Source organism: Panthera tigris, chromosome C2 (genome assembly GCF_018350195.1).
Source record: "Panthera tigris isolate Pti1 chromosome C2, P.tigris_Pti1_mat1.1, whole genome shotgun sequence".
NCBI classification, from domain to species: domain Eukaryota; kingdom Metazoa; phylum Chordata; class Mammalia; order Carnivora; family Felidae; genus Panthera; species Panthera tigris.
The window spans coordinates 135,275,374-135,301,201 of NC_056668.1; the positions used below are offsets into that span (position 1 = coordinate 135,275,374).

A 25,828-nucleotide genomic window follows, 5' to 3' on the forward strand; every position below is an offset into this window, starting at 1 on the left:
CCAGAAGGAAATCTGTACTAGGTGTGAGCATATCAGAGTACACACATCAGAATCACATGGGGTACTTGGTTAAACTTTAGAAGATTTGGTTTCGACCTAGTGCCTTTGGGTGGGGCCTGGGAATCTCCCACTTAGTAAACTCCCGGGGTGACACATATACTAAATATTGGGAACTATTAGTCTGGAATCTATAGCAGTACAAACTGAGTCTTAGCTAATTTATACATAGCATCTAAATTCTGTTAAAGTGGGGCATCTGGGTGGCTTAGTCGGTTAAGCGTCTGACCTCAGCTCAGGTCATGAACTCGCAATTCGTGAGTTTGAGCCTCACGTCGGGCTCTGTGCTGATGGTCAGAGCCTGGAGCCTGCTTCAGATTCTGTGTCTCCCTCTCTTCCTGCTCCTCCCCCACTCGCACTCTGTGTCTGTCTCTGTCTCTGTCTCTGTCTCTGTCTCTCTCTCAAAAATAAGCATTTAAAAAAATTAAATTCTGTTAAAGATAGGCCTGAATCCGTAATTGTATGTGAGAAAGACCTGGTCAACCCCTATAACAGTAGTCTCAAACTTTAGTTCGAATGGCATATTTCCAGGGGATTTTAATAAAATAGATTTTAGGGACCTGATCCCTAAGTGATTCTGATATAGATGTTCCAGAGAGCAAACTCCAGAAACATTGCCCTAAGCGGTGTAATCATCCTGTAGATTATGACGACCTGGTTCTGTGGGAGGTGGACCAGCAAGAATCAAGCCAATTAAAAACGACATTTATGTGCAATACTATTTCCGTAGATTTCGTAATACAGCAATGATTTTTTCCATGAAAATAATTGATCCCTTTCTTCAAGAATGCTTTGAACACTCTTTCATTACTTCAACCAGTAATGGCTGAGCACCTACTATGTGTCATGCGTTGGTACCTCTTGATTTGTTGTAGGTCTTTGTTCTCACTTTATTTGGATTTTCTAGTAAGAAAAAAAAGTGGAAATGCCTTTTGAAGTCTCATAAACCAGTCAGTTCTTCCCAGATAGTGGGATCCTATTTGGATGTGAAGTAAGTCGACTATTTGGTTGGAGAATGACAATTGCTATGCATGGCTCCCGCGTGAAACGGCACTGCTCATGTCCAGATTATGACTTTATCCAGAGCAATGAAAATACCTTGCTCCAAACAGTTCTTGCTAGGGCTGCTTCTCATCAGGTGTATAGTTTCTTTTCTAAGGTCACCCTTATAAGACATCACCTTTACTGCAGAATCCTGTAATGTTCCAAATGTAGTCTTCCCCCCACGCCACCACCACCACTGAAAACAGAGCCTTGGCACCTGTGCAGCTTCAATGGAAGACTGTTCCAAAAGGATTTTCCTTTGCCTGTTTCTTTCAGTTTATGCAAAGGCAATGTTCCAAATAAATACAGTGTTGAGAAAGGGGCAGGAGTTTGGGAAGGACACAAATGTTTACTTCCAACCATTTTTTCTTGCTCTGTGACCTCAGACAAGTTATTTAACACTTTTGAGCCTCCATTTCTTTTTCTAAAAACTGAGTATTAAAATATATCTAACTTGCAGAGTCTTTGCGAAGAGTCAATGAAGTAATTTATGTGAAAGCACACTGCCTGACATACAGTGAATGCTAAGTAAATGTCAGTTGGGTCTCCCCTGGCTTTCTGCTACTTCCTCTGCCTCCTCTCATCTCCCCACCCCCCCCCCACACACACACACCAACCTTCCTTTTTAATTCCCCCACATCTTCTTCCCCACATTCCCCCCAGCTCTCCCTTTTTCTCCACTCTCCCCTCCCGTGACATCTCCAGTCCCTCTTTCCCTTTATCTTCTGTCCCTCCTTTGTCTCCTCTCCTAAGAATCCCAGGCTAACTTCTGAAAAATGAGTCCCGTTTGACATTTCCTCTGCGGAGGCCACAATCTAGCTTTTACACTATGTCACCTGCAATCCATTCCTTACAGTATTAACAATCAAGTCAACATTGACCTTTAAAAAAAGTAATTGGGGAAGCACCAGGGGGAAAAATGTGCCATCTCTGCTCCTACCCATCTGAGCCCCAACCTGTGTGGCTTCTGCTTTCTTATCCAAATTTTAGTAATCAAAACCTTATTTCAAACGCTTTACAATTACAGAAAGATCCAGGAAATTTATTCACTAACATGAATATGTTTCATAAACATGGATTTTCTTTTCTTGCCCATAAAGTTGTTCTACAGAAATTTACTGTTGCCTCAAAACTCAGACACATAGATTTGTCACGCCCACCACCCTGGGACACAGAAGACCTGAACCTGTCAGCCAAAAGCCTCAGAGCTTTCCCTGTGGCAAGGGGCCTTGCCCTGTTGCCCATAACTCCTCTAGCTGGAAGCGGAGATGATGAAATGTCTGCCCCTTCACACGGATGCCTTCAAAGGTTCTCCTTGTCATCCCGTGGAGAGAGTAGGTCCCACCAGAGGGAATAAGCTAAATGTCAGTCCCTGCAGCTTGTGTCCTGAAAGAACCTGTTCCTTGGCTTGTGAAATTCAACAGATCCCTGAATAAAGAGCTCACAAAAGACATGAGGACAGCCCAGTGAGGCAGAGACCAGCACATCCGCACCTGTGGTTCAAGGGAATGAAATAAACTGTAGATTCTAGGAAAAAACAGCTGGGTGGGCAAGATGGCTCCTATGGGCAAAACTATGCCTCCTCAGACTATTTCCTTCTGCCTTAGGCTTTCACCCCTGTGGAGATAAGAAGCTGGGAATGGGGCGGAAATTAATACTGAATTTAAGGCTCTGTTTTGGGTCATTTTGGGGTCTTTGTTTTTGCAGTTGGCTTGATAAAAATAGAACGTACATATGTGATATTTGAGGACAACAGAGAATAAAATGGGAGGAAGTGAACTTAAAAGTGTGTGCATGCTATTTGTTTTTGTAAGAAACCAATATACTAACCTGAAGGGACCATTCTTATTTAAAAATTTCCTGCGGGGTAAAGAGCACTCTATCCCTTTGGTACTCTTGCTTTCAGTGGTAAATTCTCCACCAGTTCTAAGGCTCCTGAACTCCAGCTGGCAGTTCATTCTTCACTGTGGTTTATTTGTCCTGCGGGAGAATTATTTCTGAACTCAGCACAGGGGTCAGTGTTAACTGTTGCTGAGAAAGAGGCTCAAAGTCAGCCGCATCTCTCAAGGAACACAGAGCTCTCTGAGTGGCTGCAGCTACACAGCTAACACTCTCTAGTGTCTTCGGGGTCCCTTGCTGGGATTGGCAGTGATGTTCAGGAGCCCCCAGGTTGAAGCGCAGGTTTCTGTAAGTTGCCATGGTAACCCATTGCCCAAAATGAGTCATGAGAGTCCATGCTCTAGTCAGGGGACCTGTAGAGCAAAATCAAATTGTCATCTCCAGCTTCTAGTACCCGAAAATATGTGTGCCCCAGACCTGAATCTTTTAGTAGACATGTGGTTGACTTGCAGAAAAACCACATCCACAGAAGGGGGATAAAGGAGACAACATTTCTGACTCTTTTTTCTCAAAGTATGGGTCCCGGAGCAGCAGCAACAGCTTCATCTGGGAGCTTGTTAAAAATGCAAAATCTGAGAGCCCCTCCCAGAGCTACCAAATTAGACTCTGCATTTTATCAAGATCCTCAGGTGCACACATTACACTTTTTTAGAAACACTTGGATAAACATTGGTTCTTGACTCAACTACCCGTTAGAATCACCAGGGCAGCTTTTATAAACCGGATTCCTGGCCCTGACCTCAAAGATTCTGATTTAGTTTCAGTGGGACCCACAGACCAGTAATGGTTAAAACTCCCCAGATAACTCCAGTGTGCACCCAGCGTTGAAAAAACACTTCTCTAGAACAGTGGTTCTCCAAATGTGGTCCCCTGACCAGGAGCATCAGCATCACCAGGAACTAGTTAGGAATGCCAATTATCAGGCCCCACCCCAGACCTACAGAGTCAGAAACTCTGGCCGTGGATCCCCATAACCTGTGATGATCCTAAAGCCTGCTAAAGTTTGAGACTCCTGCTCTAGTCTAGGCAGCAAAGGAACCAGCATGGACTGAAGTAGGTTGTAAGAAGGAAGGAGTTTGAATATAATAGTTTATTATTATATTATTATTACATTATTATTGTTGTTGTTGTTGTTATATACTAGATATCTGATAAAATGCGTATCAACATCAACCTTCTTCTAGGGGACTCATCATTTTCTATCTATTTCAAATATCCCCCTATATTTTAAAACCAAACTAACAGGTGAACATGTCACTTTTTTATAAATAATTATAATTTTTAAATTTTAATTTATTTTTTAATTTACATCCAAGTTAGCATATAGTGCAACAGTGATTTCAGGAGTCGATTCCTTAATGCCCCTTACCCATTTAGCCCATCCCCTCTCCCACAACCCCTCCAGTAACCCTCTGGTTGTTCTCCATATTTAAGAGTCTCTTCTGTTTTGTCCCTCTCCCTGTTTTTATATTATTTTTGCTTCCCTTCCCTTATGTTCATCTGTTTTATATCTTAAAGTCCTCATATGAGTGAAGTCATATGATAATTTGTCTTTCTCTGACTGTGAACATGTCACTTTCTAATTAGAATAGCCTCCTTACGGGGCGCCTGGGTGGCTCAGTCGGTTGAGCATCCGACTTCGGCTCAGGTCACGATCTCGCGGTCCGTGAGATCGAGCCCCGCGTCAGGCTCTGGGCTGATGGCTCAGAGCCTGGAGCCCGCTTCCGATTCTGTGTCTCCCTCTCTCTGCCCCTCCCCCGTTCATGCTCTGTCTCTCTCTGTCTCGAGAATAAATTAATGTTAAAAATACATATATATATTAGAATAGCCTCCTTACATTGCCATCTTTTCTATTTCTACAGTTTAGCAAATGATAATCATGTGAAAAATGTTATTCCTATGATAGCACTGGTGCATCTCAATTTTACAAGCCTACCTTGGTCAAAGAATGGTTTTGGTGACAACATCAAGTCAAAATTATAAGATTAGTGAACCATGGTCTGAGAGAGAAGCTTTTCCCCCAAGAGTACAGACAATGTATACTGAGAAAAACCAGTCTTATGTTTTTCCTAGTTTTAATTACAGATAGTAGTTGTGTTTAGAAATCAGGGCTTTGTATTTCAACACAACCAGCTGTGTAAATAAGCCATAAGAGCAATTTTAGGCTGTTTTGCACACATTTATGTATTTATACTAGATTAATAGGTCTGAATTTATCGAATATGTGGTTAAAATTATCTTTATAGAGATACTTGCTGAAGTAAATATAAATAATAAGATTTGGGCTGAGATGAAATGAGTTTTTAATTCCTCTACTCAACTATTTGACTTTAGACAATTACATTCTCCTACTCTTCATTCCCTCATCTCTGAAATGGGATGTATCCACTTGAGTTCTCCTAGAAGCATATCCTGAGATAAAAGTTGTAGTGAAATAGTTTATTTGAGGGATGACTTCAGGAAACACTGGGGGGGGGGGGAGAATGGGGAAATGAGACAAGGAGGGGACAGAAGCCCATAAAAATGTGTGATTGAGCAGATAATCACTGTGAGCAACTGAGGTTCAAAAGCCCTAAGTTGCTCTGGGATAGAACCTGACTGTGAGTTGCTCCACTTGAGGAGGAAGAAGTTGGCGTATTCATTCCCCAGCTCCCATCTGTCAATGGCCAAGGGCTGCTCCCAGAGATGTTAACTCTTCAGTATGCCTGGTTTGCCCCAAGCAAAAGCAAAGACAGAGCCTTTAGCAGAGTCACAGATGCTTGCAGTAGAACGCCTTACACAAGGAGTGGAATGGTGTGTGCTCAGTGAAGATGTGCAGAGCACTTCCTACCTGAAGTATGTATCAGGTCCAGTTCAAAGACAGAAACCTCACAGTAATTACAAGAGAAAATACTTCCTATAAGGAATTATGATTGATGGAGGATTACCTCCTAAGAAGAGATGAAAGAGAATGCTAAAGAATATCCTATGGTAGAAGGAGAGTTCCCACGAGGAACAAATTTGGAAAAGAGGTCCCCAAAGCTAGAATCTAGACTTTGTTGGAGTTGTAGACATCACCCATTGAATGGCCGCAAGGTTTACCTGATTGCCTAGATCAGAAATGTCCATAGTCACTGGACTGAGGCTAGGGGGCAAGAAAGTACATGCAGGGCAAACAGGAAACCCTGCTGGGTACAGGAGGACCAAGGCTAGTGCCAGAACTGGCAAGCTGACAGTGAGCTTCGCTGAGTGTCCATCACACTATGGGTGTTCGTGTATCACAGGAGCCAACCAAGAAGCAGCACACAGAAACCAGAAGCCCTCTCTTCCGCAGTGTCTCCCCAACACCCTCACTGGCAAAGGGGAAATATTTACAAGATGCAGTCCAGCATCTGTAATGGCAATGAAGCAGGGCAATAACAGGTGGATTTCAAGGTGAAAGGCAATAATCTGACACAAAATAATGCTATTTACAAATAGCATTCCGTATGAAGTAAATGGAATAACATATATTAAAATACTTTTTGATAATATTTTTAAAGGAGTGTTTTTATTTAAAAAACATCATCAGAATTACTCTTTACAGTAAAACCATGTTTTTCACTGACACAACTGATTTATTACTTTTTTTCCTAAAACAAAATCTTTAGCACATGATCTTCTTAACGAGGTTTGTCTTCTGTGTAAGAACATTGCAAACTGACTCCTGCCTCCACACACTTCTTTTGTTGCCTAAAATTCCTTTAATGGAGACCAAGTCTTTCTTCTACAATTAATGACAAGTGCAGTATATCTATTTTAATGTCTGTACTGGAACGACTCTAGAATATCTTTACTTTTTGCTGCAGATTTTCATAGAGAGCAGGGAAAGGGAAGAATATGGCTGCAGTATAGAGTGAGAGAGCATCTGCTGAGCAGCACGAATGTCCTTGCTTCATCTCCTCAAAGACCCTCAGGAAACCACATCTCACTCTCTCACCCTCATTAGTACAGAGTCAGAGAGAGTGCAATCAGAAACACCGAGGTGATATTCTCTGATAACACACTTTTCTCTCTTCTCCTCCCCACCAGTGATATGACTGTCAATTAACATATCACCTTCAGATGTCTTTATCACATACACATCCAATTAATTAACCTTTCCACTAAATGAATTAATCTCTTAACCTATCAATATGCTTCTGGCTATTAATTTATTGTTTCCTTTCAATTACCACTGATGTTCATAATCACTCACAACTCTTAAAAATAGAAAAACAATCTGTCTTGGGTCAGAGCATCCTTCTTTCTTCCTCCTCCTCCTTGCTTCATGAGGTTTCAAAGGATTATAGTATAACTCATGAGCACAGAAACCTAATGATAAGAGGTGACCATGGATGGAGATACATTCCCTTTTTTTGAGAGTTAGGCCCATGGCAGAGCAATTGGCATTTTGAAGGAAATGGTAAAGTGGTCAAAGAGTTAATAGATGACCACTGGTCAAGCCCAGTGTGGAAGCAAGGTGTAAAGGGTGAATTGAATTGGACTAGGCACCTTCTAAAACATTTTCTAATTTAAGATCCTCCAATCATGAGGAAAAGGGAGAAAAGTAAGGCTAAGAAAAAAATTCCATGGGTCATTTGGACTTTACTCAGATGTGACCAAAATTGAAAATGATACTTCATAGAGGCATGGAAGGGAACAGTCTGGTCAAGAGTGAGAAACAGCTTGGATAGTAAATAGCCAATTAGTTCATGTCCTATAAGCTCATGTTTCTATAAGCTAAAGAAACTCAGCTTATAGAACCACCAGAGAGAATTGCATCCCCTCTTCTGTCCGACACTAGGACTGATTCTGGCCATTTACTTAAGCTGACTCTGGTGTTCAACCACATTCTGGGGCTGCAGCAAGATACAGCAGGTAGATGTAAAGTGAGTAGAAGTGAAAAGTAGCAGAACTGGGGAGTATGCCCCCTACATGCATCCAGGATGTCCACTGCTCTGGGAGATTTGAGTTGGATTACTGGGGTTGGTATAAATGAATGTCCATGTTAGGGTTCAGTACCCTTCTTCCATATTCCTCCTTGCATGTTTCACCTTCCCCTCTTCTTTTCATATCAACATAGGATGACTTTTATTGACTGTCTGCTATATGCTGGGTACCTTGAATATGTGCTCTCTTTTAATATTCCCAACAAGTCCATAGTATATCCTTTCTTACCCATTTATCACAAATAAGAAAGCAGAGACCGAGAAACTATGCAATTTTCATCACAAAGAAGAAGTACAGTCCTTCCTCTCAGATTTCAAAGACCACATTTGGCAGAACTTCACAGTGCTGTTAGATCTCCCTCGGACCTTCCTAGACATTTAGAAACACATACTTAACCCTGTCCTGAACTTGAACTTGGAAAACAAATCTTATTAATAAACATACACATTTCTGTCTTCCCTTAAAAGTGTACCTACTTTTATTTGAGTCTCCTTCTTAACCTGTTATATTGTCAGAGCTTATAATATTAGGCTTATTTTATTGATGAGGATATTGAGGCAAGGCTGAACAAGCAGTCTAAACCAGAAAGAAATGAAAGTAGCTAATATTTAGCAGAAACTTACCAGGTAACAGGACCTATACTCAGAGTCTGATAGTGTATCAATTCATTTTGTCCTAACCATAATCCTATCAGGCCGTTACTGCTGTTATCTTCATTTCATAATTGAGGAAACGAGAAGTTAAATAACACACACAAAGCCACGCTCCTAATAAGTGGATGAGCTAGGATTTAAACCTAATTATACTGGTTCCAGAATCCTTGTTCTTAGCTCTACTTCATACTCCAGTTTTATGCTTGTCTATTACCTGCAGGTTAGAAGGCGTTCCAAGACAGCCAGTCTTTCAGTACATACACATTCCCCACACAGCAGCCAGGACAGAGCCTAACGTAAGATGGCCGGTGCAAACCTGTGACTGAAAAGCCATATAATCTCAACAATGACCATTATTTGCATGGGAACTAATAAAAGATTGGTCATTATAAGGCTTCACATGACATGTTTAGAAGTCAAAGCAAATAACTGAAATGCCATTTAAACAAGCTGCTCCAAAAGGTCTATTCTCGTCCTTCCAGATCTCCCATCAACTATGCAGCAAAGGTGAGCTGTAAACAGGATTTGAGAGGGTGCAGCATCTGTGCTCCAAACGGGAACCCGGAGATGGGTAGAATCTCTGTTCAGCACATTCTGTACAATCTTCTTAATCATTATTAACTTAATGTAGCCCTCTTTGAGGCACCTTGTGAGAACTGTATACCTTAGAGTATCAATTATCCAGAAAATCAATAGCCTAAGTACTTAGAATTACCATCTTTATTTTCCAAGAAATGGAAGTCAAAGGAAATGGCCTCTTTTCTTAGGCTTCAGATCTTCAAATTGCCCCCAATCAATAGCTCAGATGCTGCTGGTGGTAAAAAGAACAGAAATACACACAAAAGATTTTTATTCCTTTACCCAAACCAAAACCGTGAGGCATTCACACACAAACATTCAAGACAAGCAGAGACCTTTCTTAGTCTTTCTTTCCTTAGTCTCTCACTGAAGCAGGTACAAGTTAAATGTAACTCTTGTCTCACTTGAACTATTCTGGGTTAAGCATGAATTTTTTTTTTACTGAGGTCCCAAAGTCCTTATGTTTGCAACTAGAGCTTTCCTTTAGAACCAAGCCCTTACTATTTATAAAGCTTGAGACTTAATAAAAAAACGTCTCTGTTCCTTTTTCTTTCCCTTCCTCCCATCCTTTCACTGTTGCCTTTCTTCCCTCACTTTATCCCTATACTCTTAAATTGAAATATCAACATAAGAAAGTTGGCCTAAATGTGAGGTAAAATATTTCCATCATCTGCTCAGAGACTTCTGCCAAATATCAAGGTTGTTGACCCACATGGAGTGTAAATATACTTTGGAAACCACGCGTCAAGGGACCTCAGTTTACATTATTCACTTGGGCCTGTTCACAAGTAGGCTGCTCAAAGAGAAGGGCCATGCCTGAGGCTACAGGAAGAGCAAGGCTACAGAGTGGTTGCTTTCCTTTGGCCCTAACTGATATCAGAAGAGATGATTCACTTGCTATGATTTATTTACTGAAAAATAGGTGGCTAAATTTTTCATTTACAGAAAGGAAGTTTGACAGGGGACTTCAGATTTTTCCTCAGAAGTCATCTACGCTAGTTTTCAGTAGTCACGATGGAGTCCTAGCTTTCCTACAGCAGTTTGTCAATAGCTAAGTGTGGTAGGCAGCTTCCGACTTTGCTCCCAGGACTCCCTCCCTCCTGAGGTTCATGACCTTGTGGGATCCCCTCCCCGCGAGTGTGGTCTGGATCTAGTGACTTTCTTCTAATAAACAGAACATTGTAAAAATGATATGCTATCCCTTCCATTATTAGGTTAAAAAAAAAGGCTGTGACTTCTCTCTTGCTGCTATTTTCTCTCTCAGGTTCTTCTCACTTAATTAGGAAAGCACCTCAAGGCTAGGAACTGAGGGTAGCCACTGGCCAACACCCAGCAAGGAACTGAGGCCTTCAGCCCAACAGCCCACAGAGAACTGAATCTCACCAACAACCACAGAGTGAGCTTGAAGCTGATCCTGCCTCAGTTGAACCCCAAACTGATCCTTGCTGCTTCTGCCTATATTTCTATTGCAGCCTTATAAGAGACCCTGCAGAGAGGACCCAACAAAGCTGTGCCCAGATTCCTGACCCGCCCTGTGATATAGTAAGCATGTATTGTTTTATGCAATAACTTTGGGGATAATTTGCTATCCAGCAACAGATAACTGATACAATAAGAATTGGGGAGTATGCCCTTAAATTGAGCAGACATCCTAACACCCCTTCTCAGTATAAAAGTAGCTACAAACACCCCTCGCCCCCTGCCAAACATTTCATGGCCATGGGGGGTTGATGAGCACGACATAAGGTAAAAAAGAATCCATTGGCCTTAAAAGCTCTTTCACCCAAAGTTGAACAGCTTTTAGTCTAATGACTAAAAAAGTGTTCTGTTAGCCAAAGCATAAGAGACTCTTAAAAACTGAGAACAAACTGAGGGTTGATGGGGGGTAGGAGGGAGGGGAGGGTGGGTGATGGGTATTGAGGAGGGCACCTTTTAGGATGAGCACTGGGTGTTGTATCGAAACCAATTTGACAATAAATTTCATATATTGAAAAAAAAAAAGTGTTCTCTTCTTTGGACAGGACAAGAAAGCACTTATAATTTTTGCCCTTTCTTCTACACAGCCCTACACCCAGACTGCCAGTAAATAATACAGTTAATTAGGTTTCTGCTTTCTGTAGTTATCTCTCTGAATTCACAAAGCTTTGACCACACTGATTGGCTTACATGATTTCCAAGTGTCATGCAGATGGTTCTACTGTCCATCTTATGCTGATCGTTACTAGCTTTGATCTCAAACTTACCCCAATAACTACAGTATTATTAGCTCCTGTTTATTTATAAAGAAATCTTCCACGTGTGAGTGGAAGAGCCCAGAACAGAATCCCGTCTCTCTGGCTCAACTCTTGGATCATTCAGCTTCTTAATACCATTCCTTCTGGATTGTTTGTGGTAATATAAAATAAATTGCAAGATGCATACATTGAATAGTGCTCACAGCTCCTAGTTCTATCTATTTCTACACTAACATCTTGTACTTAATACCAGCCTCATGACTTCCTGGGCCATATCGTTCCTCCCCCCAGCTTTGTGCTTTCAAAAGTTCATTCTGATCTCTCCCCAGAGTCTTCGAATCTTAGAATACAGAATCTTAATATCTTTCCCAAACATTCTCTCTTGCTTCCTTGAAAGGCTCTGAAAAAGCACGGATCTTGAAGTCTGACGTTCCTGGGTTCTAATTCTAGTTCTACCATTTTCTAGATGTGTGGCCTGTTTTTTAATTTTTTAAATGTTTTTACTTATTTTTGAGAGAGAGACAGAGTGTGAGCAGGGGAGGGGCAGAGAGAGGGGGAGACACAGAATCTGAAGCAGGCTCCAGGCTCCAGGCTCCAAGCTGTCAGCATAGAGCCTGACACGGGGCTCAAACTCATGAACTGAGAAATCATGACCTGAGTTGAAGTTGGACACTTAACCAACTGAGCCATCCCAGGCACCCCTCTAGATGTGTGGCTTTTGAGAAAGTTGCAAAATATCTCTGGTCCTCAGTTTCCTAACAGTTTCTGGGGGATTGGTGAGGTGAGGGTGGGGGGCGGGGATAATCATGTGTGTTTAAATAATTAAATAAGATGCTAGATACAAAACATCAGCAGAGTGTCTGCCACAATGTAGTGCTCAGCAACTCCTAATTCTCTCTTTACCTGTCACCCTCTTTTCTATTATCTCCTCCATAGCCTTTCCTACATAAATAGAAGAGAATAAACTATTTTTCTTGCCTAAATAGTTCTTTCTGTACCTTGGCAAAATCCAACATCGGTTGAGACCACTATTGCAATGTTTAAAATATATGCATCCTTCAGGGACTGAGGCTTTCTGTTGTGTTTTAAGTTTGTTTCAATATCACCACACAAGAATACGACACAGTGTGTTAGATACCACATAGCATTTCAAAGGGTTGGGGTAAGGGGACATTGGTGATGATGATATTAAATCCCAACTAATGTGAATGTTGGCCCCCAGGTAGATTCATCTTATAGGAAGTGTTTGACACTTACCCAAAATAAGTCCAAAGATGGTCAGTGTGAGATTATGAATCAGATAATATGTGACAAATGTTGTTTCTTAGCATGTGTCCTCTTCAGAGTCCATTTGTCTCTGCTGAGATTTCACATTGTGTGGCATCAGAAAGGCATTTCACAGACCAGGCCTGATCTCAGACCTTTCACATCAAGTCATGTGATAGTCATCCTATATTTATTTCCAAAAAACAATTTGTCCTTAACAGTGCTTACTCATTTTTCTGATGAGTTCCTGCTTTTTGTCTGTAGTAGAGGAAAAAGGCTTCCAGTTTTTTGTATGAAACTGTGTTCTGAGTATTAAAGTTTGGATGTCTTTCCATTTCACTCAGACCTTTAGACTGTAACACATCACAGATGCTAGGCTCACTTAAGAACCAAAGAGGAGCCTGGGAAGAAGCCTGTTGACGACTTAATCATCCCATCAACAGATTTACAGCCCAGCACAGGACAAACGTTCATCCTTTATCTTCAAGATTTCCAAATCCCTATCCAATGATTTCTTATTCAGATGATACAAATGGCTTTCTTATATTCAGTGTAAAGTTTTAAGCTTTGAGTACTTTCTTAAGGGTTCTAAGAACTGCTGGAATCCCCTCTTAATAAAATTGCTATGTGAAAAGTCAGGTACTGTCATCTTTCTTTAGTCTCTTCCCCATTGAATCATTGTTTATTTTTTTTTACAACCTGTGTGTAGAGACTGGACTAGTTTTTATAAAAATTTCAATATGAATGTGGAAGTTTCAATAAGACACATATGGCCATTCACCCTTTAGATGCCATCTCAATGTCACTTGTCACTTTTTAGGTTTATACTACTCTTAGAGTTCTCTGAGATTTTCTTTCATAGGATTTCAATAAAACAAAACTATGTGCTATTCACTTGGTTAATGCCTCTTTCATAATCAAACCATCAACTCTTTGGGAGCAGGCACCTTTTTTACTTGGCTCATCATTATATCTGCAGACAACACAGAAGTTAATAAATGTATGCTTAAATAAGAGAATAAATGAAGGAAAGAATGCATCAATGAATAGAGTCAGGATCAATTTTTTTGTATATGTTTTGTACAGTTTCTGTGTCCATAAGAAATCTTACTGACACCAACCCAAATTCTAAAGTGTGTTCCCAATATTTGTCATGTTTTCCACTTCATAGGATAGTGGATCTAACTTGAAGTTCTTTGAGGCCACCTGAAATTCATAGCAGTAGCTCTCTGCTACCTACATGCACATCCAATCTCTAGCCTCCTCAGTCTTTCTGGGTTCTGACTCAGCGAGGTGGACTAGAAGACAATTATCAACAGTCAAGACTTCTAGGTTTCTTATCTAAAGAACGTGAAATGATGTGCATTAGATCAGAGTTATCCCAAAACCTCAAAGAAGTTTTGGACCTAAAATTAAACCATACTTGAGTACAGAGGAAAGAAGTGAAGGAGGGAAGGCATGAGAAAGACAACGTAAGAAAGCATTCATTTTTGTAAACACAATCTTTGGAAATAAAGGGAAAAAAATGATTCTTATGCAACTAGTTATATTGTTACATAATTACCAAAGAATTACAGCACATCTCTCAAAGCCTAGGTTTTTTAAATTGATAAATATATTAAGACAGTGGTATTATCTCCTACAGTTCAATATGTTGCTACTGGGAGGAGAGTAAAATACCTGGTGTTTATATTTAATATAAGTTTCTATGTTTTATCTATCAGGGGAAAGTTGAATAAGGACACTGTGGTTTAGAATACCTCAGATTTTCTCAGCTGTATCTCAGTATGCAGATATAATTAGTGATGGGAATGGAAATTCCCTGCACTGGGAATTCTGGCTTTATTGCTATTAAATCCTCTGCACAGAGGTTGGGCCAGAAGGTCTAGGAACCACATGTTCCATTTCCCCCTCCTATCCTGTCCCCATTTCTGCTACTGAGTGGATTTTCCCCAAGAACAAAACCGTAAGATGTAAATGGTACCTGTTGCCATAGCAGCTAAAATGTTCAGTTCTACCTTCCTCCTCTCAAAGAGAACTTCATGCATTCAGTACCTTTCCTGGTATTAAAACATAAGTTAGAAGCTGGGCTAGGATTAGCTCAAATATTCTCTCAACCACTGAGATGTAGCATCTGTGTGAATTCATTGACTGTTGATATTCCAAATCATCATCAAATCACTTGTGGTATGAAAAAGAATCAACCAGAGGATTGACTGACGGTTCCATATTAATACCATCTGTCCAGAGGCTCTTCTAAGAGTTCTATGGCAAGAGAGAACAAGGAACACTAACTCAGCCTGAACTTTCTGTGGCTTAGAAAGTTGGTTATATCTCAAGTTAGATTTACATGTTTGATTCCCTGCAGTTTAATTTAGCAAGCAATACCCCATTAAGGTTGGCCCTCCCTCTGATTGAGTCAGATAATTACTTGCTTATACATCCAAGCTCTCACATCCCTTCCAATTTATTTTGTTCTCTCAATGGAACTACTGTCTGCTTGGTTAGTTGAAAGGATTAAGTCCTAACTGAAACAGAAGTAGAATTTTTTTCTTCAATGTGACTGCTCTCAGTGTCTCCATAATAGAAACAAGAAAGGCAGGCAGTCCCACAAGCACTGCCACCACATTTATTACTAATTTTATTCATATCTGCCCATTTCAAAGCATGGCTGTCTGAAGCTGTGGAAAATAAAAGAGGCAGATAGAATGTAAGGAAGGAAAACAAAAACAAACAAGCATATATCTACATAAAGGTTTGTATGCAAGTGTCTACAGCAGGTTTATTCATGATAGTTTCAAACTGGAAACAATTCAAATGTTCATTAACAGGAGACGAACACAGTGCTACTCAGCAATAAAAGGGAATGGTATACTAATACATTCAGCAACATGGATGAGTCTCAACAGCATTATGCTGAATGCAAGAAGCATACTGTGTGACTATATTTATGTGAAACTCTGGAAAAAGCAAATTGAATCTGTAATGACAAAAAGTAGATCACAATAGAAAGAGCAGAAGAGACCATTGCGGGGTGATAGAAAGTGTTCTGTATATTGATTGTAGGTGTGATTATAGGAATGTATGAATTTATCAGAACCCACTAGAACACTTAAAATGTAGCATTTTATTGAATGTAAATTATATTCAATAAATATGACATCTATACATTCTTCATCTCTTACTACCAAACCCTTGTCAGCACTGACAGAGCCTTTTATCTTGCCCTTCACTTTCAAATAGAGAAATAGACTCAGGATTTTAAAAATGTTATATTTCTTTGAATTAAATGTTTATTTCTCAGAAAGAGACAGAGAGACAGAGCATGAGTTGGGTAGGGGAAGACAGAGAGGGAGACACAGAACCTGAAGCAGGCTCCAGGCTCTGAGCTGTCAGCACAGAGCCCAAAGCAGGGCTCGAACCCATAAATGGTGAGATCATGACTTGAGCTGAAGTCGGATGCTTAACCAATTGAGCCACCCAGGTGCCCCTATAATACTGTTTAAAAAATCCCGAACATTTACAACTTTTAAAATTCCATCAAATCATAAAAGTACTTAATGAGGGAGTATTATAAACAAGACTTCAAGTAGATCTGAGCTCAAGCTACTTATAATCAAAGAAAGGAAACACATGCTAAAATAGAGGGCAAAAGAGACAAAGATATATAACATGAGAGGCTAGGTGGTAAGAAAACAGAAGAGGAAAAGAACATATCTAACCAAAGAATCAGAGAATGTTTCTGGAAAAAGCTACTTCAAATCTGGCCTTGAAAATTGTCAAGACTTAAGGCAAACAAAAGCAAATACAAACTATTAGGACTACATCAAAATAAAAAGCTTCTGCAGCAAAGAAAACCATCAATAAAACAAAAAGGCAACCTACTGAATGGAAGAAGTTATTTGCAAATGATATAGCTGATAAGGGGTTAGTATCCAAAATATAAAGAATTTATATAACTCCACACTGAAAAACAAACAATATGATTTAAAAATGGGCAGAGAACTAAATAAACATTTCTGCAAAGAAGACATACAAATAGCCAAAAGACACATGAAAAGATGCTCAACGTCTCTCATCATCAGCGAAATGCAAACCAAAACAACAATGAGATATCACCTCACACCTGTCAGGTGTCACACCTTTTTAAAATAAAAAAGACAAGAAATAACAAGTGTTGGTGAGGATGTGAAGAAAAAGGAACTCTTGTACACTGTTGGCTAGAAAGCAAATTGGTACAGCCGGTGTGGAGGACAATTTGGAGTTTCCTCAAAAAATTAGAAATAGAAATACCGTATGATCCAATAATTCCACTACTGGGTATTTACCCAAAGAAAACAAAAACACTAAATGGAAAAGATACATACATGTACCCCTATATTTATAGCAGCATTATTTACACTAGCCAAAACAGGGAAGCAACTTAATTGTCCACTGATAGATACATGGATAAGGATGATGTGATGTGTGTATCTGTTATCTATCTATCTATCTATCTATCTATCATCTATCTCTCTACCTCTCTATCAATCGATTGATCTATCGATCTATCATCTATCTGTATAATGGAATATTACACAGCAACAAAAATGGATGAGATCTTCCCCTTTGCAACAATATAGATGGACCTAGAAGGTATTAAGTCAAATAAAGTAAAACAGACAAATACCATTATGATTTCACTCACATGTGGAACCTAAACACCAAAACAAATGAATAAGCAGACAAAAAGCAGAATCAGGTCTACAAATACAGGGAACAAACTGAAGGTTTCCAGAGGGAAAGGAGGTGGAAAGATGTGCAAAATGGGTGAAAAGGAGTGGGAGATATAGGGTTCCAGTTATGGAATAAATAAGTCACGGGAATAGAAGGCACAACATAAGGAATATAGTCGATAATATTATAATAGTGTTGAATGGTGACAGATGGTAACTATACTTGTGGTAAGGATAGCAAAATGTATAGGGAAATTGTATCACTATGTTGTACACCTAAAACTAATGTGTGTCAACTATACTCAAATAAAATAATTTTAAAAAACAACAACAACAAAAGAAAATTAAGATTTCAGCAAACGTTAACAAGAAACCTGAATGTATTTGAGGGCCACTTGAACAAGTTCATTCATTATTAAGCTTCCTTGGGACTCTTGATATCATGGATACAGCTGGCTCATTGTTCACATAATGTCCTGTGAAATCATAGTGCCACTGTCACTCAATATGGAAAACATATAATATCGATGCTATTCTTATATCCTTAATATAATTCTTATACAGGTGTTCCTGTTTCCTCTACAGGAAAAATCTTGATACTCAGACGAATGCTAAACATATAGCTTCTCTTGCACTATCCTTTTAAATCCGTGTCTAAGAGCAGAGATCTAGGTTTTGCAGTTGATATCAGTCTCAATATCTCAGACTCATTTTGTCTAAAAGGCATAATCCACACATAATGTTGTAAGAAAAAAAATGGAGAAACACAACAATGCCTGAAATGTGCTACACAAAAGATGTTTAGGGACAACAGCAGTATTTAAAAAAAAAATGAGGTTCCAGGATTTATAGCTTTAGTGAACTACAAAATCCTGCTCAATTCCACGAAGTCCCCACACCTTCCTTCCATATACACACATATTATCAATAATGAATAAAAGTGAGACCTACCAGGTATGAAAGCACATTATAGTAATGAAAGCATCTTGGTGCTTGAGATGGAATATAGAACTCAAGAATAAAGAATAGACAAACCAAAATCATTCATAAATATGGTAGGAGTTTCATATACGATAAAGTTAATATTTCATACCAATGGGCAATAGATGATACTAAAACAACAAGCATGAAAAACATAAGCTGGATTCTTTTTTTTTTAATAGAATTCTTTTTTTTTTAATGTTTATTTATTTTTGAGACAGAGAGAGAGAGACAGACTATGAACAGGGGAGGGTCAGGGAGAGGGAGACACAGAATCTGAAACAGGCTCCAGGCTCTGAGCTGTCAGCACAGAACCCGACACGGGGCTCGAACTCACAGACTGCGAGATCACGACCTGAGCCGAAGTCGGACGCTTAACCGACTTGAGCCACCCAGGCGCCCCCATAAGCTGGATTCTAACTCACTCCTTACACTAAGACATAAATCCCAGAAGATCAACGATTTAAGTCTTAAAAAATAAAATAATAAAAGTACCAGAAGAACAAACACACATACACACACTCATAAAAAGCTTTGAGCACAGAATTCCTTTCCAATCCATGTATGAAGCCTGGAGTATACAATGCAAACCTAGTACCATAAAGATAAAAAGAGTGAAAAGATAAAAAGGTTGGTAAACCTGACACCATAAAAATGAAAACTTTTGTACCAGAAAAAAATGCTATAAACCAAGTGAACAGTCTGGAGAAAATATATGCAACCAAGGACAAAGTGCTAATTTCTTTGTATACGAAAACACTTTAAATATTAATTAAAGTAAGAGATGTTATCTGAAATTAAGAGTCAGACGCTTAACCTAGCGAGCCACCAAGGCACCACATCTTTCAAATTTTAAGTGCATATACAATTTGATGGAGGTTTCCATCTCTAGAAAGCTATTCTACAAACATTCTCAACCAAGTGCCCGTAGATATTTTTATATAAGAATATGTTTTCTAGGTGGCATTGTGATATCCCATTGGCATATAAAATAATTTCATCAAGTTTGTTCATTCAGATCAGAGATTTAATTGCTTGTAATGGCTGGGTATCACCATCACTCTATGGAAAGAGGTATAGATTTGTCAAAAAGGTTTTTATTGCTATTATATGTTAAAAGGATTTTTATTGCAGGAATGTCACCAAAAATGTGTTAGGGAGAGGGAGAAGAAAACTATAGTTACAAAGTCATCTTCTATCATTTTATTTCAAACAGAAGGGCAATAGATTTTGAAAAAATATACAAAACTTGGAAAATAGATATCTTCTAGAACTTCTGCTCTGCTGAAACCCATTAAAGTCAATCATCTTCATTTCCTAAGGTTTCCAGTTAATCACCTTAGAAGTATCTCTCACTCCACTAGCAAATAAGTGAGAAAAAGTTGTGCGGCAGAAGTTGTTTAGATGAGGGTTCTTTTTCAAATGACTTTTAGCCAGTCATAATGGAGCACTCATCTTCCAAGTTATCAACAACAAAGGAGATCATGAGAGTAGTCTAACTTGAGATGAAAGCAAAGAATACAGAAAACATTTCATAACTCGCTAAAAAGAATGTCACTCCCAATTGTCCAAGAAATAGCTTTTATAAACTTTCAGAATTAAAAAATTATGATGCAACTTCTTACTCAACACATCTCCAGAGGCAAGGGAAACAAAAGCAAAAATGAACTATTGGGACTCATCAAAATAAAAAGCTTCTGCACAGCGAAGGAAACAATCAGAAAAACTAAAAGGCAACCGACAGAATGGGAGAAGATACTTGCAAATGACATATCAGATAAAGGGTTAGTATCCAATTTCTATAAAGAACTTACCAAACTCAACACCCAAAAAACAAATAACCCGTGAAGAAATGGGCAAAAGACATGAATAGACATTTCTCCAAAGAAGACATCCATATGGCCAACTGATACATGAAAAAATGCTCAATATCACTCATCATCAGGTAAATACAAATCAAAACCGCAATGAGATACCACCTCACACCTATCAGAATGGCTAACATTAACAACTCAGGCAACAATACATGTTGGCGAGGATACGGAGAAAGAGGATCTCTTATGCACTGCTGGTGGCAATACAAACTCCTGCAGCCACTCTGGAAAACAGTATGGAGGCTCCTCAAAAAATTAAAAATAGAACTACCCTACGACCTAGCAATTGCACTACCAGGTATTTATCCAAGGGATACAGATATGCTGTTTCAAAGGGGCACATGCTCCCCAAAGTTTATAGCACCACTATCAACCATAGCCAAAGTATGGAAAGAGCCCAAATGTTCATCGATGGATGAAAGGATAAAGAAGATGTGATATATACATATACATATACATATATATGTATGTATATATGTATAAATATACATATACATATACATATAATGGAGTATTACTCAGCAATCAAAAAGAATGAAATCTTGTCATTTGCAACTACATGGATGGAACTAGAGGGTATTATGCTAAGCGAAATTAGTCTGTCCAAGAAAGACAAATATCATATGACTTCACTCATATGAAGACTTTAAGATACAGAACAGATGAGCATAAGGTAAGGGAAGCAAAAATAATATAAAAAGAGGGAGGGGGACAAAACATAAGAGACTCTTAAATATGGAGAACAAACAGAGGGTTACTGGAAGGGTTGTGGGAGGGGGGATGGGCTCAATGGGTAAGGGGCATTAAGGAATTTACCCCTGAAATCATTGTTGCATGATATGCTAACTAACTTGGATGTAAATTAAAAAAATAAATTAAATAAAAATACCAATACATACATATATATATATATATATATATATATATATATGATATATTTCAAACAAGAAACTTCTTCAGATCCATAGTGATGGCTCAAGTTTTTCTAAGGGTACAGAGTCATGTATGGAAAGCCACATGAGAAAAGGAAGATCTTTGATTAGCTTCCACTTATGATCTAAACCTTTGGTAACTCAGGGAATAAAGCTTTTGTTCTACTAACTCTCTAGCTGGAAATCTTGTTAGAATATCCACCAAAGTCTTTAAAATTCAGCAGCAAATTAATGAACTCCTTGGCAGTTAATGGGAAAAGTTAATTTAAGACAACAGAAGAGTCAGGAAGATGATGTTACAATACAACCATCTATCGTCGAGGTGGAGGGTCCACCTTAAGATTTAATCTCAGGTGACTGCACAGACAATTCCAGCCATAAACTAAGAGGCATCAGATTCCAGGATTTGATGCCAATATCTCTGTGATCATTACCCTGGTTCCTGTAATAATAGAGCCAACACTTGTCCTTATTTTTAGAGAAATTAATTTACCCAAACATACACAGCTATAAAGATGCAAAAAGCCAAATATAAACCACAATTTTATGTGCCACTATGACCACCTTCTTTTGATATTCTGTTTTATCATACCATTTGCTCTGTAGAAACTTTATACATGTTAATATAGACTTCATATGAAGCTATAACCCACTCTCAACTGGATACAAAATAATTGATAAATTTATTGTCCACTTACAAATTTATTTTCAATAATAAACTGTCATAATAGTCATATTTTTGAAATGTAATTGAAACAGAAAATACCTATTGTCAATCCAGTAACTTCCATTTTAAATCAAGGTTACCAACTTTTTTTTGAGAGAGAGAGTGAGCACAGGGGAGAAGGATAGAGAGAGAGAGAGAGAGAATCTCAATTAGACTCCACACTCAGTGCAGAGCCCAATGCAGGGCTTGATCCCATGGCCCTGGGATCATGACCTGAGCCAAAATCAAGAGAAGGTCGCTCAACTGACTGAGCCATCCAGGCACCCTGAGGTGTACCAACTTAAATATACATACCAATTCTACCCCACACTTATCAGCAGAGGGTGTTATCATTTTTTTAATAATTTGCTCATTCAATGTTGCTCTATTTTACATTTTTATCATTGATAGTATGAATAATTTCTCACATTATCGTTTTCCAATTGTATTTCCTCTTTTGAATTGTCAGCCCGTGTCACGTGCTTGCTTATTTTTGGTGTAAGTCTTGATATTTTGTTCATAACTTTGTGTGCATCCTTAATATTTTATAGATAAATCATGTCATGTCTGATATATTTTATGGTACACTTTCTTTATAATTTTTTCATAAGGATATTACAAAATTATTTTCATTTTTCTTGTTACTTAGATATTGAAAACATTATCATTCCTCCATAAGTAAGTAAACTATTCTATTTTCTGCCACTTCTTCTCTAATTTGATGTTTTATATTTAACCCTCTAATTTGGTGTTTCTAGACATTTCATTCTTCTTCAGGACATAAGCAGAAACAGATAAATTACAATCCCCACTCTCAGTATAGCTGCAAAGCTACTGCTTTTTCTTGCACCCAGCAAAGAATGCAGCATGATTCTGCAAAGAATACTTCACTCCACACCTCACCACCCACTCCTTGAGCCCCACCCCCATGACAGTCACTGCCCTTATTCAAATGGAGGCTGTTTTAGTGATTAGTATAAAGTGATTTTTTTTTATATTTCAAAGTGCTAACCAATTACTTCAGTGTGACATAGTTAATAATTTTTTCTTGCACTATCCACTTAAAATATTTTTTAATTCTAAAGACTATTATTTTAGTGTAGTTTTAGATTCACAGCAAATTTGAGAGGAAGGTGCAGAGATTCCCAAAATACCCCCTGCCCCCACACGTTTACAGCCTCCCTCATTATCAACAGTCTCCCACTACAGTGGTACATTTATTACAATTGATTAACCTGCAATACACATCATAATCATAGCTTACATCCTTATCCATTTTTTAGTAAATTTACTCACCTCTGTGGTGTATTTATACTCCATTATTTCATATTTTTATTTTTCTACCAATATCAAAACGCCTTAAATGTTACTGATTTACTATGGGTTTTAATATCGAGGAGGTATTTATCCCCCTGGTGTTGTCCTTTAATACACTTTTCTTGATTTTTTTTTACCTGTTCATTTCTCAAGTGATTTAGAAGTTTTTACTGAATTTTTAAAATTCCTTTTGAGATTTTGATGGAAATACCATAAAATATACTTCTTTAAAAAACTTGAAGACTTATAATTAATATGGTGCATTGACTTACTGTAGAAAATTGACTGTAGTGCTGCAAATACTTAGAAAAGCTGGACAAAATATAATAGGAATTCTAAAATATTTAGAAGTTTACCCAGCTCCAAACCAGAAAAAGGAGCACAGAGAAGACAACAAAACTTGTAAAAATAAATCTAACTGAAGATACTTTAGTGTTTCCACTAATTTTAGTGTGAGGGGTTCCCCCCCACCCCCGATTTAACTCTTGCACTGTGATATTTTATCAGATTAGGGACCTAAGATCACATTTGCTCTACAGAAACTTTCAGAAGCCTCAGGTTTCCAAAATGAGCTATGTAACATATCATTTACTTTGTTCATTGTAATATTTACTTTTCCACGTTTTTAATTTTTTCTATTAGATCTATAGTAGATAAGGTAGGTTAAAATCTTCTAACTTTCCTTTTCTGTATATTTCACACAATTTTTGCTGCTATTTTGTGCATATATTAGTGCACAAATAGTATCTGAAACATTAATACCTTGTATCATATTGTCATTGATTATGTTTCACCTATATTTTTTCATTTTACCCTGCCGCTTTTACTACCTTATTATACCTTTGGCCTATTGGTTTCAGTACATATTCCAAGAGCAAGAAATCACTGGGCCTCTTCAATCAAAAAAAAAATCCAAGACTCTGTGTTATATGTACAAATAAAAAATGCTTATATTATTTGTTACATCTGTTTTATGCTCTTCTAGAGAAGTGCAATTTTCTTTTTTTCCTATTCCTATTAAACCTTTTTATGTATGATCATGTTCTTTTTCCTTTTATAATTTTAGTGTAGTTAAAAAAAGCAAATTTCTTCTTTCTATCTTCACTTCTAAATTATGCCACTTTTGTTTTATAACCTAACTCATGGAATTATTCACCTATCTCTAAATGGAGTAACTGATTTCAATACTCTATATATGTATTTCCCACAAACTTCTAAATTCAATCATTTTCTTTTTCTTTTTAGCTAACCTTTGAAAATCTGAAAATCATCCTTTAATGCTAATAGATAAGATTAAAGATAACTTTTCAGAAGGCAAATTTCCAGAAATGTGCTGGACTATACTTCACATAGTAAAAGCACCTCAGCTGGGCACGGCATTCCTGCATCACATTCTTTCTTTGAGAATATTTCATATACTACTCTATCACCTTTGAATTTGTGATGGGAAAATAAAGAAGTAGGAGCTCTCCAAATTTTGATACCTTTGATAATTGTCTTTAGTTTTAAGATGAGAAGGAAAAAAATTATGCCATGAAAGATAGGAAATAGCCAGAGTATGCCTTGGAAAGTGCTTTTGCTTTTTAAAATTTACCTAGGATAGAGTGAGACGCTGCTGTCTCCTCCCTAAGTTATTTTTTAACATTTTTATTTCTTTTTCATGTATGCCATTGATTATCCACATGTTCTTTTATTCTGGCTTTTCATTCTGAACTAACTTACTTTTTTCCCTCATACTCATCGTTTAGTTACTCTTATGTTCCACTACGTTATATATACTCCGCTAGTCTGACATTCTGCAGCATGGCACTTCTGTCGATCTTTTTCGGAGATGATGTAAATTGGTTAGCACAGCCCTACCTTTTCCTTCCACTACTCTCACATTCTCTTTTATCCCTGAAAAACAGATAACTACTATTTTCCAAAATCCTATACAAAATCCACTTGAAGTATTGTTATCTGAGTATTAAGAAAATACCCTTGGGGGGGGGGGGTTGCCTGGGTGACTCAGTTGGTTAAGCGACTGACTTACGCTCAGGTCATGATCTCACGATTTGTGAGTTCGAGCCCCGCATTGGGCTCTTTGCTGACAGCTCGGAGCCTGGAGCTTTGGATTCTGTGTTGCCTTCACTCTCTACCCCTCCCCTGCTTGCACTCTCTCTGTCTCTGAAAAATAACTAAACATTAAAAAAAAGAAAAAAAATCTTAGGAAATTTGGGGGAAAATCAATTATCTGTCTTCAGTCATAAGTAAGTTCTACACTACAAATGAAAAAGGAAAATGGGAAAATAAAAAATGTTATCTTCCTTCTCTTTTATACATGTTTCATACATCATTACAGGGGTTATATTATTAATTTAATTCAACTCAATTTAATTCCATGGGAGTATCACTGAAGGATAAGCATTCTCAGTGTTGGAAGTCACCTCTAAGTCCTAATTACTTCTGGATTTTATCTATAGACTAGACATTGGAATCATCTGTCCCATCTCATCACACCACACTGGTTCCATACACTCAAGTTTGGGGCTAAAGTTTTTTTTAAGTTTATTTATTTATTTTGAGAGAGAGAAAGACAGAGAGAGAGCAGGAGGGGCAGAGAGAGAGGAGAGAGAGAGATA

The 25,828-nt window shown here is 38.2% G+C and overlaps 1 long non-coding RNA gene across 1 annotated transcript in view; it reads right to left on the minus strand.

Moving 5' to 3' along the window:
• Window positions 1-2,732: 2,732 nt before the first annotated feature.
• LOC122230713 overlaps window positions 2,733-25,828 on the minus strand; it is a 102,043-nt gene continuing 78,947 nt past the window's right edge. The window contains exons 6-7 of the long non-coding RNA XR_006207762.1: window positions 9,319-9,411; window positions 2,733-3,353 (exon numbers count right to left, since the gene is read on the minus strand). This is a non-coding gene — a long non-coding RNA (uncharacterized LOC122230713). The remainder of the gene's footprint in view (window positions 3,354-9,318; window positions 9,412-25,828) is intronic.